The sequence below is a fragment of the Lissotriton helveticus genome, chromosome 4_1 (genome assembly GCF_964261635.1).
Source record: "Lissotriton helveticus chromosome 4_1, aLisHel1.1, whole genome shotgun sequence".
In the NCBI taxonomy this organism is placed as follows: Eukaryota; Metazoa; Chordata; class Amphibia; order Caudata; family Salamandridae; genus Lissotriton; species Lissotriton helveticus.
The window spans coordinates 435901043-435917220 of NC_136063.1; positions in this window are offsets into that span (position 1 = coordinate 435901043).

A 16178-nucleotide genomic window follows, 5' to 3' on the forward strand; every position below is an offset into this window, starting at 1 on the left:
CATCAGCATAGCTGATCTTAATACCCAGAGGCAGTACCACACTCTCCAGAGGGGCCATGTAAATGTTAAATAAAGTAGGGCTCAACGATGAGCCCTGCGGCACACCACACTGGAGAGGTACCGAAGATGATTTCTCATGGCCTTCCCACACCTCAAATGTCCGACCCTCCAAAAAAGAAGCAAACCACTTGAGGGCCATCCCAGAGACCCCCACCCCCGACAGCCGTTGGAGAAGCACCTGATGGTCTACGGTGTCGAATGCCGCACTGAGGTCCAGGAGGATCACTGCCACCGATCCCCCTGAATCCAAAATGCTCCTGGCATTCTCCACGACTGCCAGCAGGGCAGTATCGGTCCCCTGACCGGGGCGAAAGCCTGTTTGGGAATCGGCCAATAGAGAATTGGACTCCAGAAAGCCCGATAGGCACCCATTCACCAGCTTCTCCGCCACCTTGCTAAAGCGGGGGAGTAGGGAAATGGGTCTAAAGTTGGCAAGATCGGCTGGGTCCAGGTTAGGCTTCTTCAGGAGGGCCTTAACAACCGCTCCTTTCCAACTAGGGGGCACCACTCCTTGGGTGAGAGACAGGTTTATGAGGTCCGTCACTGGGCCGCCGATAATGGGGGCTACCTGCTTCAGGTACTTCATGGGTGCAGGGTCTTTCGGAGAGCCACTTTTCATGGCCGTCAGAACTGTGAGAACTTCTTCCACAGTGACAGGACAGAGAGAAGCCAGCTCCGCTGATTGCACCCTGGGCTGAAGTCCCGAGTTACCCTCCAAGGGTACCTCCTCGGATAGCCTGGGAAGAGATGCCAAGATGTTATCTATTTTGGTTTTAAAGAAGGAGGCAAGTTCTGAGCATTTCTCACGTGGGTCCTCGTGAGTGACCTGAGGTTCGGGGGTTTTCAGAAGTTCTTTAATGACCCTAAACGATTCTTTCGAGGAGTTGGCCGCAGAGCCTATTCTCTCCTCAAAGAACCCTGATTTAGCTACCCGAATAGCGACTTTATAGGTACTAAGAGCCGCCCGATATTCTTTCCGGCTCGTTTCGCTCCAGTCTTTCCTCCTGGTCCGCTCCAGCCTCTTGCAGCCCTTCCTCAGTATCCTCAGCTCAGTAGTATACCAGGGCGCAGATCCCACTCTCTTACCCCTGGTAAGTTGTTTCTTTTTGGGGAGGAGGGTGTCCAGTGAATTGGTGAGCCAGATGTTTAAATTCTCATCCGCAACTAGCGGGTTGGAACCAAGGGGAGGCCGGGACGCCTCCAGATGTACCGCCCAGGTGTCCACTGGGAGCCTAGACCAGGCTCTTTCAACGGTATATACCCTCGGGGCTGGAGCGACTGGGGCATCGAACTGCCACTGGGCAGGCACCATAAAATGGTCTGTCCACGGTAGCGCCAACGCTGGTAAGGCTTTAAGGCAGTCCGAATTAGAAAATAAGGGGTCCAGCAGGTGGCCCTTCCCATGAGTTGCGCCCGAATTAGCCAGGTTGATCCCCAAAGCTTTAAGATCGCCTTGCAACTCTACACCCAGGGAGTTAGAGGGGTCATCGAGATGAATATTGAGATCCCCTAAAGCTAAGAAATTCCCAGTAGAGGAGGCGAGAAGTGCAACAGTTTCTACAAAGGAATTAAGAAAGTTCCCCAACGTTCCAGGTGGACGATAGATCAAAAGTCCCGCCATGGACTCCGTAGGTGACACACGAAGAGAGAACTGACAACTCTCACAGTCGCTTACTCCTCCATCCTGAGCTTTACAGACTAGCGAGTCCCTATAAAGGATGCCAATTCCGCCACCCCGCCCCACAGATCTATCCAGATGAAACATGAGAAAACCTGGGGGGAGAGCTCTAACCATATCAGGTCCCGAGCAGGAGGAAATCCAGGTCTCAGTTAAAAACAGCACATCTAACTCATGGGCCAAAATGAGGGAGTTGATTTCAGTGGCGTGACTCGGTAGAGACCGGCAGTTCAAAAGGGCTATGGAGAGCACCGATTTCACAGGAGCCGTTACCTGACCCATAATGCATGTCTTGCAGGGCCGGAACGGTGGTCCTCTCTTAAGGGCAAATTTACAGGTGGTGGATTGTAAGGACCGCCAGGACATGAGTTCCTCCCTCCCATACCTGATCCGGGAATCCGGGGGCTCAGATGGATTGAGCGTGGGGACCAGCCCTAAGCCCGTCCGGGCCCGGACGGGCCCAGACGGGCTGAACTCTGGCGTAACTCCGGCGTCAGTCCGGCGTCCCCGCTGCGCGTCAGCATGGCTATCTAAATACTCTTCGAGCAAGCTAGAGAGAGGACTTGCTCACACGCAAAAACCACTCACCTAAGATGGCCGCCACAAGACAGGGGCGAGGGACCCGCAAAATGCGGTGAGTTAGCCCAATTAGAGTGCAGGTATGATGGCAAAGGTGGGAATGTGAGAGGCTAGGCTGTTAAAAGCACAGAATAAGTGCCAAAACAAAATTAACAGAACTACAAAAAACGAGTGATTTAAAAGCAGGAGCTGCCACAAACAAGCGCTACCAGAATAGCGCTCACGCTGGAATTGGGCGCGCTACCACATTAGCCTATCTAAATACTCTCCGAGCAAGCTAGAGAGAGGACTTGCTCACACGCAAAAACCACTCACCTAAGATGGCCGCCTCAAGACAGGGGCGAGGGACCCGCAAAACGCGGTGAGTTAGCCCAATTAGAGTGCAGGTATGATGGCAAAGGTGGGAATGTGAGAGGCCAGGCTGTTAAAAGCACAGAATAAGTGCCAAAACAAAATTAACAGAACTACAAAAAACGAGTGATTTAAAAGCAGGAGCTGCCACAAACAAGCGCTACCAGAATAGCGCTCACGCTGCAATAGGGCGCGCTACCACATTAGCCTATCTAAATACTCTCCGAGCAAGCTAGAGAGAGGACTTGCTCACACGCAAAAACCACTCACCTAAGATGGCCGCCACAAGACAGGGGTGAGGGACCCGCAAAACGCGGTGAGTTAGCCCAATTAGAGTGCAGGTATGATGGCGAAGGTGGGAATGTGAGAGGCCAGGCTGTTAAAAGCACAGAATAAGTGCCAAAACAAAATTAACAGAACTACAAAAAACGAGTGATTTAAAAGCAGGAGCTGTCACAAACAAGCGCTACCAGAATAGCGCTCACGCTGGAATTCTCTCCTGTCAAGGGCCGCTGTCCTTTACTTAACTGATACCCCAGGTCCTTGGTTACTTAGTGGGTTCCCTTGTCTTTTGATAACATTTCAAATAGAAACATACGATTTAAGTACTTGATAGGCACATACAAAATGCAGTAGTAATTCCCAATGGGAGCTCACTAACCTCTATAAAGACAAGCATTGGAAATGCAATAGGTCTCGCAGCATTAGAGTTAGTGCTTTTAGAATTGTTTATGGGTTTTTTTGTAAATCTTTAGCATTTTTGTTTCCTGTAGCCAATGCTAAAGAATTAAAAAAAAAAACATAAACATTTCTAAAAGCTCTAACTCAAATGCTCCGAGACCTATTCCACTGTGTGAGGGTGAGGGGTTGAGGGTGAGTGAGGGTGAGTGAGGGTGGGTGAGGGTGAGGGTGAGTGAGGGTGAGGGGTTGAGGGTGAGTGAGAGTGAGGGTGAGGGTGAGTGAGGGTGGGTGAGGGTGAGGGTGAGTGAGGGTGAGTGTGAGTGAGGGTGAGGGGTTGAGGGTGAGTGAGAGTGAGGGTGAGGGTGAGTGAGGGTGGGTGAGGGTGAGGGTGAGTGAGGGTGAGTGTGAGTGAGGGTGAGGGGTTGAGGGTGAGTGAGAGTGAGGGTGAGGGTGAGTGAGGGTGGGTGAGGGTGAGGGTGAGTGAGGGTGAGGGTGAGTGAGGGTGAGGGGTTGAGGGTGAGTGAGAGTGAGGGTGAGGGTGAGTGAGGGTGGGTGAGGGTGAGGGTGAGTGAGGGTGAGTGTGAGTGAGGGTGAGTGAGGGTGAGTGAGGGTGAGTGAGGGTGAGGGTGAGTGAGGGTGAGGGGTTGATGTTGAGGGTGAGGGGTTGAGGGTGAGTGAGGGGTTGAGGGTGAGTGAGGGTGAGTGAGGGTGAGGGGTTGAGGGTGAGTGAGGGTGAGTGAGGGGTTGAGGGTGAGTGAGGGTGAGGGTGAGGGGTTGAGGGTGAGGGGTTGAGGGTGAGTGAGGGTGAGGGTGAGTGAGGGTGATGGGTTGAGGGTGAGTGAGGGTGAGGGTGAGTGAGGGTGAGTGAGTGAGGGTGAGGGTGAGTGAGGGGTTGAGGGTGAGTGAGGGGTTGAGGGTGAGTGAGGGGTTGAGGGTGAGTGAGGGGTTGAGGGTGAGTGAGGGTGAGGGTGAGTGAGGGTGAGGGGTTGAGGGTGAGTGAGGGACCGCAAAGCTATGGGGGGCAGAAATACCACAGGAGGGGGCTATAGCATAAATACCACTGGGAGTTGATAGAGCGGGAAAACGGCCAGAGATTTGCAGGGCAGAGAGAGCACCACAGCGAGACAGCAAGGTGCGAACTGTGTGAGATATTGTGACCGGCGCACGGTGGGGCATTCCCAGGGTAGAAACGCACTGGGACAGTGGCAGGACAGAGAACCCGCGCGAAGCTGGAAGGGCAAGAAGATCTCTGGGGTTGGTATGGGTGCTACTTTGCATCCCAGTCCAACCTAAACTACAAAAACTCCTAATCAGGCCCATATGTGGAACTGGGGACGTGTTTCACTTGAATTTCTAGAAATAAAACGTTTTTACTTAAAAATGCCTGGAAGTAATTTTAAACATTTAATCGTAAAAACTATAAAACCCTAGTAGGCAGGAAACTACAAGTCCTGGCATTCACTGCCTAGCAGTTGGAATGTTTTCATGGTTTTGTTTGTAAAAGCCATGCTGGCCGCAACTGTTTAATAATAAAATACACGCTTGCTCTAAATGTCAGGGTATAACTTTTAAGAGGGCGGCTCAGTGAGAGCTGGATTCTTTGTCTCCCTGGCAGTGGCGGTTGCTGTCTTCTGTGTGGGGGAATGCTTTGCCATACAGTTCAACGAGAAGCTTTTACAGCCCGACATGAAAGGCCACCGACGTGACGACGAACAAAAGCCTCCACCCCCCCTCCTCCTCCTTGCTGGGGGCTGGCCGAGCCAAGCAAACTTCACACAAAGCTGCTGCAGCTGAAGTGAGTCACCGAGACACGATGCAAATGCAGAGTAAAACAGTCTCAGGTTTTTTGACACTCATCCATTGACAATACAACTGATTTCCTGTAAAGGGTGATTCACATGAGGGACAGATGCGCGTGAGTCTCAGCGTTTAAAATGTGGTTTGATTGAGGGGCGCAGAGACACGACAATGTTTAATAGAAAACAGAAAAACGTATCAAACAACAAGTTTGTACAGCTGAGCTATATTTGGGTGGGAGATATAAACTAAAATCATCATTGTGCGTTTAGTACTTTATTATCTAGACCCCCCAACCCTCTTGAATTCACTTTAAAAAAAAACATTTGACGATTATAAAGTTGGAAAAAAAGGCAATACTACGTGGTCTTTATTTATTATTATTTTTTTTTGCAGTTTTAATTAGCGCAAACTCAACCGGAAGATATTAGAGCGCCTTGTATAAACACCTGTTGCGTTACAGACCAACACATTCATTTTTAGTCACAGAGTGATTTGCCCGGGCCCCAGAATCACAGGATGCATAAGCCTCCCGCCAGACTCGAACCCGATTCACCCAGCTTCAAAGTCTGACGTGCGTGGAAATCCCACCTAACATACAACGCGTCAGCGCACCCTGCTCCACTTCCTCCAAAAATTACACTAAGTAGTATCGCGCTGTTGGCTGTGTTATTGTTTACCCGATATTTTGATTTATTTAGGCAATGGAGCGGTTTTCAAGAGTGCGCTTCCCGCCATGTGCTCGTGCAGGGCGCTCTACGCAGGAGGGCGGGCTGTGCCTGTGAGCGCGCGAGAGAAACATTCCATTCTTTGAGAGGGTGTGAGAGCCCTCCCTGTCTGCCTTCAGACGGTTGGCTTGTTGTGTGCTCAGCCAGCCAGTGACTCAGAGGGGTTTAAGTGCACCGGATATGAGCCACCCAAGCTACCCCCGGGCTACAGGAAGTGTGAGGGGGAAACCAGCAGCAGCTGAGCCACGTTACAGAGCCGTGAGAGCATCGCGCAGCTGCAGCCATGTGGAGGGGCGTGCAACGGACGCCGATGTTGATTTAAATGGCCCACCCCTCCCCCTCGCAGCCTACTTTGCATAACGTGGCAGCTCCCAGCTGAATGTCAGATTTTTTGGGGGAAAATAGGAAGAGCTGTTTAGGTTTCTGTCAACAGCAGTTTGAGATTTTGACAGTGCACCCCCCATCTCAAACAATTGTAAAGGTTCCGTCCGGAGATTTCTTAACCTTTTACTGCCAGGCTCTAGACACTTGACAAAGGACAAAAAAGTACGTTTCATGCTGTGAGTTTTCAGTATTTATATATACAATAGTAAACATTAGAACTACCAAGTCCTAGAACACAAAATCATGTTGTCTAAAAAAAAAGTGGATTAAAAGAGTACTAGTGACGCGCAGTCACTTGGGGACGGGGTTACACACCCAAGAGGTGCAGATAAATATTGCCTAATTTTGAAGTGGTCGGTATTTCAGAAGGAATACAGTAAAAAATAAGGAACAGTAATATTTTGGGAAAAAAAGCGGGATTGCCTCCGAAATCCTAATGCTCTGGTATGTCCTATTTAATGTGAATAAACTCCACTAAACATATGCACTGTCAAAATCATCTCTTGGTGCCAAAATACGGTGTTTTATACATGTATATGTTAACGTATTTAAGATTTGTGAGGTGCATTCGAGAGTGTGGCAGCTAATCGATTTTTATTTTCGAGGGCCATGACAGGCTTTTTTTTCTAAGCATGTGCTTGAGCAATGGTAGTAAACTGTCTTATTTACGTTGGGCTTTTGCTAATATGGCCTCGGGGTCTGCCCTCTAGCGACATGTGGCGATCCATAACAACAAAACACGAGGCGAAGCACGTGAATGTGCGGTCTGTAGCATAAAAAACAAGCCTTTCACCGTAACACGGCTGGCAGGGGAGGGGGCGGAGAGGGGAGAGGTGCGACACGGCAGTAGGAGGAGGAGGGGGGAGGAGAGTAGGAGAGTAGGGGAGGCACGGCCTAGCGGCAGGCAGGCAGGGGAGGAGAGGAGATGGGGGGAGGAGAGTAGGGGAGGCACGGCCTAGCGGCCGTGCAATCAAGTAGTGAGGGGGCGGAGCTGGGGGAGGCTTTGAGAGAGAGTAGGCAAGGCAGGCGGCTGGGGGCATGTGCACGCGCTTTTAAGCTCAATGCACATGCGCATTGAGCTTAAAAGTCACGGGCACTGCAAGGAATCGCCACGATTCCTTGCAAGTTAGATAAAGTCTGGATGAGCCCCTATAGTCTCGCTTGCTCGATGCGCATGCGCATCGACAGGCGAGACCTAAAAAAGCGGAAGTATGACGATTGTCGTCTGAGCGGACTTTCTTCCTGCTAGAGAGGATGTAGCGATGCTCCCAGGCTGAGTATACTCAAGGTGGCTGAGCTATGAAAAGGTGGTGGTATGGAGTGAGGTGGAAGAAAAAGGAGGAATAAAATAGGGGTTGATGGGTTATAGAGGAAGTATTATTGGAAAAGAAAAAGCCCATAAACGTGTTTCTTTTAATAATGGTAGGAGTGGTCAAGCTTTTATAGAAGAATGGCATGGTGAGGGGAGCAGATTAAAAGGGAAACCGAAAGTGTAGAGAAGAGTTACTGGGGAGATTGGTAGCAAAGGGGGTTTAGCATGTGTCCTCTAAGTGAAACACACTCCATATCTTACCACTGAAGACTCATCAGTCCTATTTTGTATGCATACCAATGCTCATGAGTCAGTCTCAAGTGGCAATGGGTAAACATAGGTTCGTTCCCCTCAAGAATGTGGATTTTGGGTTCTTATTTTCAGGGTGCTCATTTTGCTCCAGCACAATCATACAGCTCTGTAGAAGTGTGACCGTTAGTACAGATATGTGCATGTGATAATTTCTCAAGCCATTTGACAGCCAATGGGGAAAACAAACTTGGGACAGTGACAGTTAGTCAGGCCTTAGTCAGCCAGGAGCCGTTTTTGGTTTCACTGAACTCCCTAATAGAATACAGTCCCCAGCACCTTTCTCCACAATTTCTGTCCAAATTTGTTGTTTCCAGTGGTTGCGTCCAATGTTGGCCATGGTACTTCAATCCACTTTCTACCTGCCATGCGCTCTTTGGTCAACTGGCTCTGACCTGGTAAGTTTAGGAATGCTACCACACTGATCTTTCTGCTTGGGCATCACTGCCTCTGGCCATAATCCAGCTCCCCATTTTAATCTCCATACTGCCTTTTGTACCTGTATTCATCTTTGCTACATGGAGCCATCTAGTAGTTGCCTCTTTTCTATAAACGCATACATGGAGACCTATAGTAGTTGCATTTTTTTAGGTCGAGCCTGGACAGCGAATGCGCTGCTCTGCGAGGCATGCTGTATGGACTTGAAGCTCTGCCCACTGTCCGCCCATCTTTTCAATTGGCTCCTGCCCTTTTAAATGGTTGCTTCTGATTGGTTAATAGGATTGTTAGTCCCGCCTTGGTAATGCCTGGTCTGCATTTGTAACCTCCAGTAAGAACTGGACTTTTTACTTGTGTAGTTGCACAGTCTGTTTTTGCTACAGTCTGTGAGCACTATTTTCTTTAATGTAGCTGCTTTAGCAGGCACGCCAGGCTCTCCCTAACCACCCTGTTTTGATCAAAGCGCGGCACTCGATCATGGACGCTGCACTTTATCTTTCAAAAATGCTCCCTGCACAGGGCAGCCCTTCTGCACGAGCATGCTGCTTGAAAAATGCTTTTTATTTTTAAAAGCGCCCCATACACGCTTTTACTTTAATGGTGGCCATGGCCAAGGCTGCCATTAAGGTCTAAGCGTGACATGGGGCGCTTTTACAAAAAAAATAAAAATTTGTGTGACAACTCAAGCAAATAGTTTTTTTTTTGTAAAGGTGCCCCATACCACATTTTCACTTTAATGGCAGCCGCACACTTTTCTTTAGACGTGGGTAGTCTAAAGAAAGCGGTGTGGCCGCCCATTAAAGTGAAAGGGCGGCCTGGGGTGCTTTTGAAAACAAGCATTTGCAATGCAATAGATCTTGCATTTGCGAACTTTTAAGCTATTAGCATTGTAAATGACAATGCCTTTTATTTGTTTTAAAAAACAAAACACAAATAAAAGGCATTGTGATTTACAATGATAATAGCTCAAGCTTGTGAATGCCAGTCCTATTACATTGCAAATCCTTGTTCAATCATGTATTTGTATTTATATAGCGCTAATCACCAACTGGTCTCTAAGTGCTTTTGGAGGCGAGGCTTGAAACGATGAGGACAGATCAGGAGGTCCAACCATGATGGGAGGTTAGACGGTGGTCAGTGCTTCCCTGAACAGCAGTGTTTTTAATTGTTTCCTGAATACGAGGAGCGCGGGTTCTTTGCGAAGGTGATCTGGCAACTGATTCCAGAGTTTGGGGAGTATGACAGAGAAAGTTCTCCCTCCTTTCGAAGCCAGGGTGGATTGGCGGGTAGTCAGGTTGCATGCCTCTGCAGACCGAAGTGAGCGCCCTGGTACGTAGATCTTAAGGCGTTCCTTTATGTATGCTGGGGCTTTGCCATAGATCGCTTTATGTGCAATGCAAAGGCCTTGAAACTTCGCTCTTTGCCTGATAGGGAGCCAGCGAAGTTTGTTAAGCAGAGGGATGGCATGGGCTCGTCTGTGCAGCCTAAGGATCAGCCTGGCTGCATCATTTTGCACCACCTGAAGTTTGTTAATGAGTTTGTGGGGAAAGCCAAGGTATAGCGCGTTTCCGTAGTCCAGCCTGGAAAGAACTGTGGCTTGGATGATCATTTGTAGGGAGGTAGAGGAGAGCAAGGGGGCCAGTTTTCGTAATTGTCTTAGGTGCCACCGTGGTTATTTGATTGGTCATTGACAGCTCTTGGTCCAGTTTAATGCCCAGGCTTTTTTACGGTGGCCAGAAGCAGTCATTCCATGGGTTGCTTTTTGTGGGAATCACAAGGACTTCAGTTTTCTCCAGGTTGATTTTCAGGGAGTTTTTAGTCATCCAGTTTATGGTGAATCTGAGAGAGTTTTGCGCCATTTCCATGTCTCACAACAGCTCCTATTGGACCCTCACTGAAGAAGGTCTCCTTCGCTTCCTGGCTTCATCTGTCTGATGCTCATGTTTCGCATACACTCGCCACTGACTCATGTTCAATATTCAGAGTGGAGAGGTGTGGCTCACTGGTTAGAGGCGGCAGACCTGTAAGCAGAGAACGGCCCGGGACCAGGGTTCAATTCCCGACGCGGCAGGGTCTTGGACCAGGGTCAACGAACTCGATAATTCTCGCCTCAGTGCCTACTCTAACCAGGGAACACACTCGGTAACTCTGGGCATTAAGCTTGCCTCATCTCTACAACGGCCCCCCACAGACGCCGGGGATGCCTGGTTTCACCCTGGAGATACCCAGAAAGGGACCATCTCAAAGGGAAAACCAGGACGGGTTCCCCAGCGGTCTACAGCGCCAGGACACTCGGGTAGAGTAACAGTGCGCTTTACAAGTATCCCACAAGAGTCCCTTGTAACCTGTGCTCGGAAGCTTTTGAGTGTGTCCTGCAATGGTTTGTCCCCTGTCCACTCATAAGCACTTAAACTCTGTTTTCCCTCAGACGGTTTGTGTGCCAATAGGACAGGGTTCACAGGGCTGTTTGCTTGGTTGTTATTTTCTTCATTCAAATTCCATTCACAAACCCTTTGTCAGATAGTTCTAAACTTGTATCTTGGATTGAACCGCACGAAAGAACTCTTGCTTCCCTTACCCAAGCCACTACTGACCAGACCCACATGATATGCTAAACAAATAGTAAAATCAGGGATATGGTAATGGGATAAGCGAGAAAGCGGAAATACTAAATATCACTATGCTGGGCAGAAATAGTTGAAGATTTCAATGGGTATTTAAAGGCAAATAAAATATTTAGTAATCTGTCATTAACTTCCAGCATCTAACTTTAAAAGTGATGTTATACCTTTTAAGTATCTCGAAGTTGCCTACTTTGTTTTTTAATATTCGTTGGTTCACTTCCTTTCTACACAACCGGTCTCAAAAATTCAAGAGCAAAAACTTGATGTCTTCCCCAGTACCGGTATCGTTAGGTGTCCCTCAAGGATCCTGCCTATCCCCTACTTTGTTCAACCTAGTTATGGAACCTCTCACCACCCTGCTACAAGCATCCAATGTACACTTTCACATGTACGCCGATGACACTCAACTATATCTCAAGTTACAATCCACCAAAGACATCCTGAGTCTGAACTCAACGATCAGAAGCACCCAATCTTGGCTGGCCGATAACCACCTCAAACTCAATGCTATGAAAACTGAGTTCCTCCTAATCTCACCTCCCACGAAAATATCTTCCGCACAAACATGGCTTAAGCACCTAACCGCACTCAATGTCCAACCGACCATCGTGGATTCAGCAAAATCTTTAGGCATAACACTTGACACCAACCTCAACATGCAGCAGCATATCAGCAAGGCAACTAAGGGGGCGAACTTCCAAATAAATACCTTGAGAAAACTTAAACCCTTCCTCCTAGCAAAAGACTTCCAAACCGCAGTACAAGCACTAGTCATCCCTCGCATAGACTACGGCAGCGTAGCCCTCTGCGGCCTCCCCCTAACTACAACTGCACCCCTCAGCGCGTCACTAAACGCGGCAGCAAGACATCACTGGATCAAAAAAACATTCGCATATCTCCCCTGACTTTAAATCCTTGAACTGGCTGCCTCTTGAAGCCAGAATACAGCTGAAAATTGCCTGCATGACGCACAAGGCTATACACCTGAAATCACCCGGCTACCTCACTCATAAGTTGACAATTTCCGGCGGGTCCAGTACCACCAGAAGTACAAACAATCTTCTGCTGAAACCTCGAAGATTCCGGAAGGAAAAAACTTACAAACGCTCCTTCTCAGGAATGGTGCCTAGGATCTGGAACGCACTCCCGCCTGAAACCAGACTCATCTCCTCCACTTTCTTGAACCAGTGATGAGTCTCGCGGCAGCGTTTAAGGAGGCTCTTAGGGGTGCGGTTGTTGAAAGGGGGAGTCCGCTGAGGGCCACGATTCCGTAGTCTATGCGAGGGATGACTAGGGCTTGTACAGCAGTTTGGAAGTCCTTAGCTGGGAAGAAGGGTTTAAGTTTCCTCAAAGTGTTGATTTGGAAATTAGCTCCTTTAGTTGCTTTGCTAATGTGCTGCTGCATGTTGAGCTTGGCGTCAAGTGTGATGCCTAAGGATTTCGCAGATTCCACGATGGTGGGTTGGACATTGAGCGCAGTTAGGTGATTGAGCCAGGTTTGGGTGATGGCAATTTTCGCAGGAGGTGAGATCAAAATGAACTCAGTTTTCAGAGCATTTAGTTTGAGGTGATTATCGGCCAGCCATGATTGGGTGTGGAGTTCAGAAGTTTGATGTCTTCCGGGGATTGTAGCTTGAGGTAAAGTTGAGTGTCATCGGCGTACATATGGAAGTGTACATTCGATGCTTGAAGCAAGGTGGTGAGTGGTTCCATGACGAGGTTGAACAGTGTGGGGGATAGGGAAGATCCTTGTGGGACACCTAAAGTTACAGGCACAGGTGAGGACAGCACGTTGTTGATCTTGAACTTCTGAGACCGGTTATGTAGGAAGGAGGTGAACCATTTGAGAACAGTTCCGGATAAACCCATTCTGGTATTTAGCAGCTCCAGTAGGTTCTCATGTTTGACAGTATCAAATGCTGAGGAGAGATCAAGAAGGATGAGGAGGCAGGAATCATTGCGATCAAGGATTTGGAGGGCTTCATCAATTATGTGCGTCATAGCCGTTTCCGTGCTGTGTTTCGCTCGGAAGCCTGATTGAGGGTTGAGGAGGTCAAACTGATCAATGTGTTTTGTCAGTTGGAGTTGTACGCATTTTTCCAGCAGTTTGGCCAAGGTGGGGATATTGGTGATAGGGCGGTAATTGTTTAGGTCAGCCGGGTCAGCTGTAGGTTTCTTGAGTATAGGCGTGACTTGCCCCACCTCGAGGGAGTCTGGGATGAGTCCTTGTTGAAGGGAGCTGTTAATGATTTTAGTCCAGAGTGGGAGGAGCAGGGGGGAGAAGTCTTTGTCAGCATTAGCAGGTAGGGGGTCTGTGAAGTGATTAGAGGGTTTCAAGGTGCTGAGCAGTTTGTGAATTGTTTCTTCAGAGTAGGTGTCGAAGGACGTCCATGATGCGTTGTTTTTAGGTTGAGTGGTAGTCATGCTGATGGGGCTGCAGTATCGGCTTGCATCATTGAGGAGATCACTTCTTATGTTGTCGGTCTTTAGCTTAAAGAAAGCAGAAAAGTCTTCACAGTGTGGAATATCGCTTGTTGTGCTGTTTGATTGTAAGGGTTGCATCTTGGTTTGTGTTTTGACTAGTTCGAACAGTTTTCTTGGTCGTTTTTTTGCTTGGTCCAACTGGAGGCTAAAGAATTCAGATTTCGAGCGCTTGATTTTCCTAAAGTAGTCCTTACCTCTATACAATGAGAAATGTAACACTTTGTTAATGCTTTGGCGTATCTCAAATACTGGGAGTATCCCTCGACACTGTGTATCTTGCAGCATCCTCTTTATTCAGTTTCAGAGATGCAGCTCATTAATCAGGAGTTCAATTCTACTTTATCACTAAGGACATTCTACACCTGGTTAGTATTTGGGCAAAGTTGAGACACCCATTTCTCGTGAGCCTCAACAGACAAATCTCAGCCTCATGATTCGCAGCAAGCCCACTTGTTTTTGATAATCTATGCTAGGCCCATCGAATGGATGTCTGAAATTCCATGTCCATGAACCCATAAAGTATGTGTGGATTCTCATGCAGACATTAGACACAATATTTAGCATTTTCTGTATCAACAGGGGAGACTAATGGGTATGATGCAAATATTTAAATTGTGCATACTAAATTGACTTTATGAGATAATGTGGTCGATTGGATAACTGTTTTGATTTTGTGAGATACTGTTGTCGGTAGGATAACTATTTTGATCTTCCAGGATTTCCAATTTCCAAGGACCATCACAAATTACTTCAACAAGTAACACTTCTTATTTTTGTCAGGCTAGGAACTTAAGGATGTTTTATTTACTCTGAGTTTTTTTGTTCAACTGTAATGGCATGTTAATTCATTTGTTTATGCAGTTGTATAATGCATTATCTAGATGGAGAAGTTCAACATTATGATTTCGAAGCTTAGAAGGTATAAACATATTTTGGACCTTTTACTTCATAGTGTTTCTACATGTAAAGGGGCTGCCTTTTGTCATTTGGTTTGCAGTCAAAGGATTTTGTCGCCTGTCAAATCTGAACGAACTATACACCTAGGATTAAATAGAATGCTCATAGGCTGTTGCCATAGTTATGCAATTGTAATCCCCATTTACATTTTTCATAGGGATGATCTCTTTTTTATGGGGGTTTTGTTAGACTGTAAAGGGACAATTGTTTTAAACAGTGATAGGTTTGTGGCAATCCTATTCAGTTTATAGTTTATATTAGGAGTGAGCAGCTTTCTTTTAAGACTTCTGAGAAGCCCCTCCAAGAAATGTATCATGGGCGCCATTTTTATGTGCGTTCAATGTCATTCAGGCTATTGCAACTGTAGAATGCACCTACTTATTTTAAAGGGCAGAGATGCCACTATTAAACCTGACAAGAAGGCCAGACATCCCACTGACTACTGGACTCAATTGCGCACTACTTCAAAAAGATTCACTTCATGTTTCACAAACAATACTCCTTTGTCAAAAATGCTCTTAAGCTTTCTTCAGCTATTTAATGCATACAGAATACATCAATTGTTCAAAAGGCAATTTGTACGGAACCATTTTCCAGTGTGTTCTTAGCCTTTAATATTTCTACTGTTGAAATAACTTTCCAGTTACATATTATGATTTGTTGAACAGAAATTCACAATAAAAAACCCAATACATTTCGGGACATAGCTTGTCCCTTCTTCAGGGGTGTAGCTGTAAAACAAAATATCATAATGATAATCAGCGCACCTTGCAGATCACATTTAAATAAATAACATTTCTTAATCATTTTCAAGGTCACCTTGTGATCTAATAGGCTATATTAACTTGGCAGACTTTCACAATGTGCTCAGACATATGAAAAGTCCCCGCTCCTGCCTCCCAGCTGCTCCTCCCTCCCTATTCCACTCATATGGCGGCCGCATGATGGTAAAGGGAGCGACCCTTGACCCTGCCACCAGGTAGGTCGCCCCCTCAGCCACCACACGGTTGTCCTGTGTGACGCTTCCCGCTGCTGCCGCTCAATCTTCCCTGACCGCTGGCCTCTGTGGTTGGGCCCTTTCGTCCTTCGTGATTGGATAAATCGCTCCTGTACTTCTGTTGCTGCCATTTGCCTTGTGTCGTTTTTTCTGCCACTTATTTTCTGTATTATGTGCCCATTTTTGCCCCCTTTGCCTTCTGTACCACCCTCCCGCTACCCCCTCGCTCTCCTGCCGCTTCGTCCCCTGTGGCCCCGCCCCCCTGGATCCCCATTCGCCACCCCGCTCCCGCCTCCCAGCCGCTCCTCCCTCCCTATTACCCTCATATGGAGGCCGCACAGTGGTGCGCGCAGCTGGCGCGCCAAAGGCGTGCCAAAGGCAAGCCCGTCTGCGCCCAGACCACGCCCAGCGCCAGAACCCCTGGACCCCGAAGCCACCACACCAGACTGCACTAGAACTCCAGCACCATCCACGCACTCAACCCCGGACTAAATCACTCCTGCTACCGGGCCACCCCGAAGCGCACCCAAGGGCCCTTCACCTGCCAGAACTTCAGCTTGACCAGCATTCGGCCCGCCAAACCATCAACCAGAGAACCCAACCACCCTCAATGCATCCTCCTCAACACCCGCTCCGCTCGCAAGCACGCCATCGGACTCTGGGACCTCCTAGACCAACCACCCCCGATGTCTCCTTCCTGACGGAGACCTGGCTGAACGCCACCTCGGCACTAGACATCGCCATAGCCATCCCAGAAGGCTACAAGATCTCCTGTAGAGACCGCACCAAGGAGTGGGAG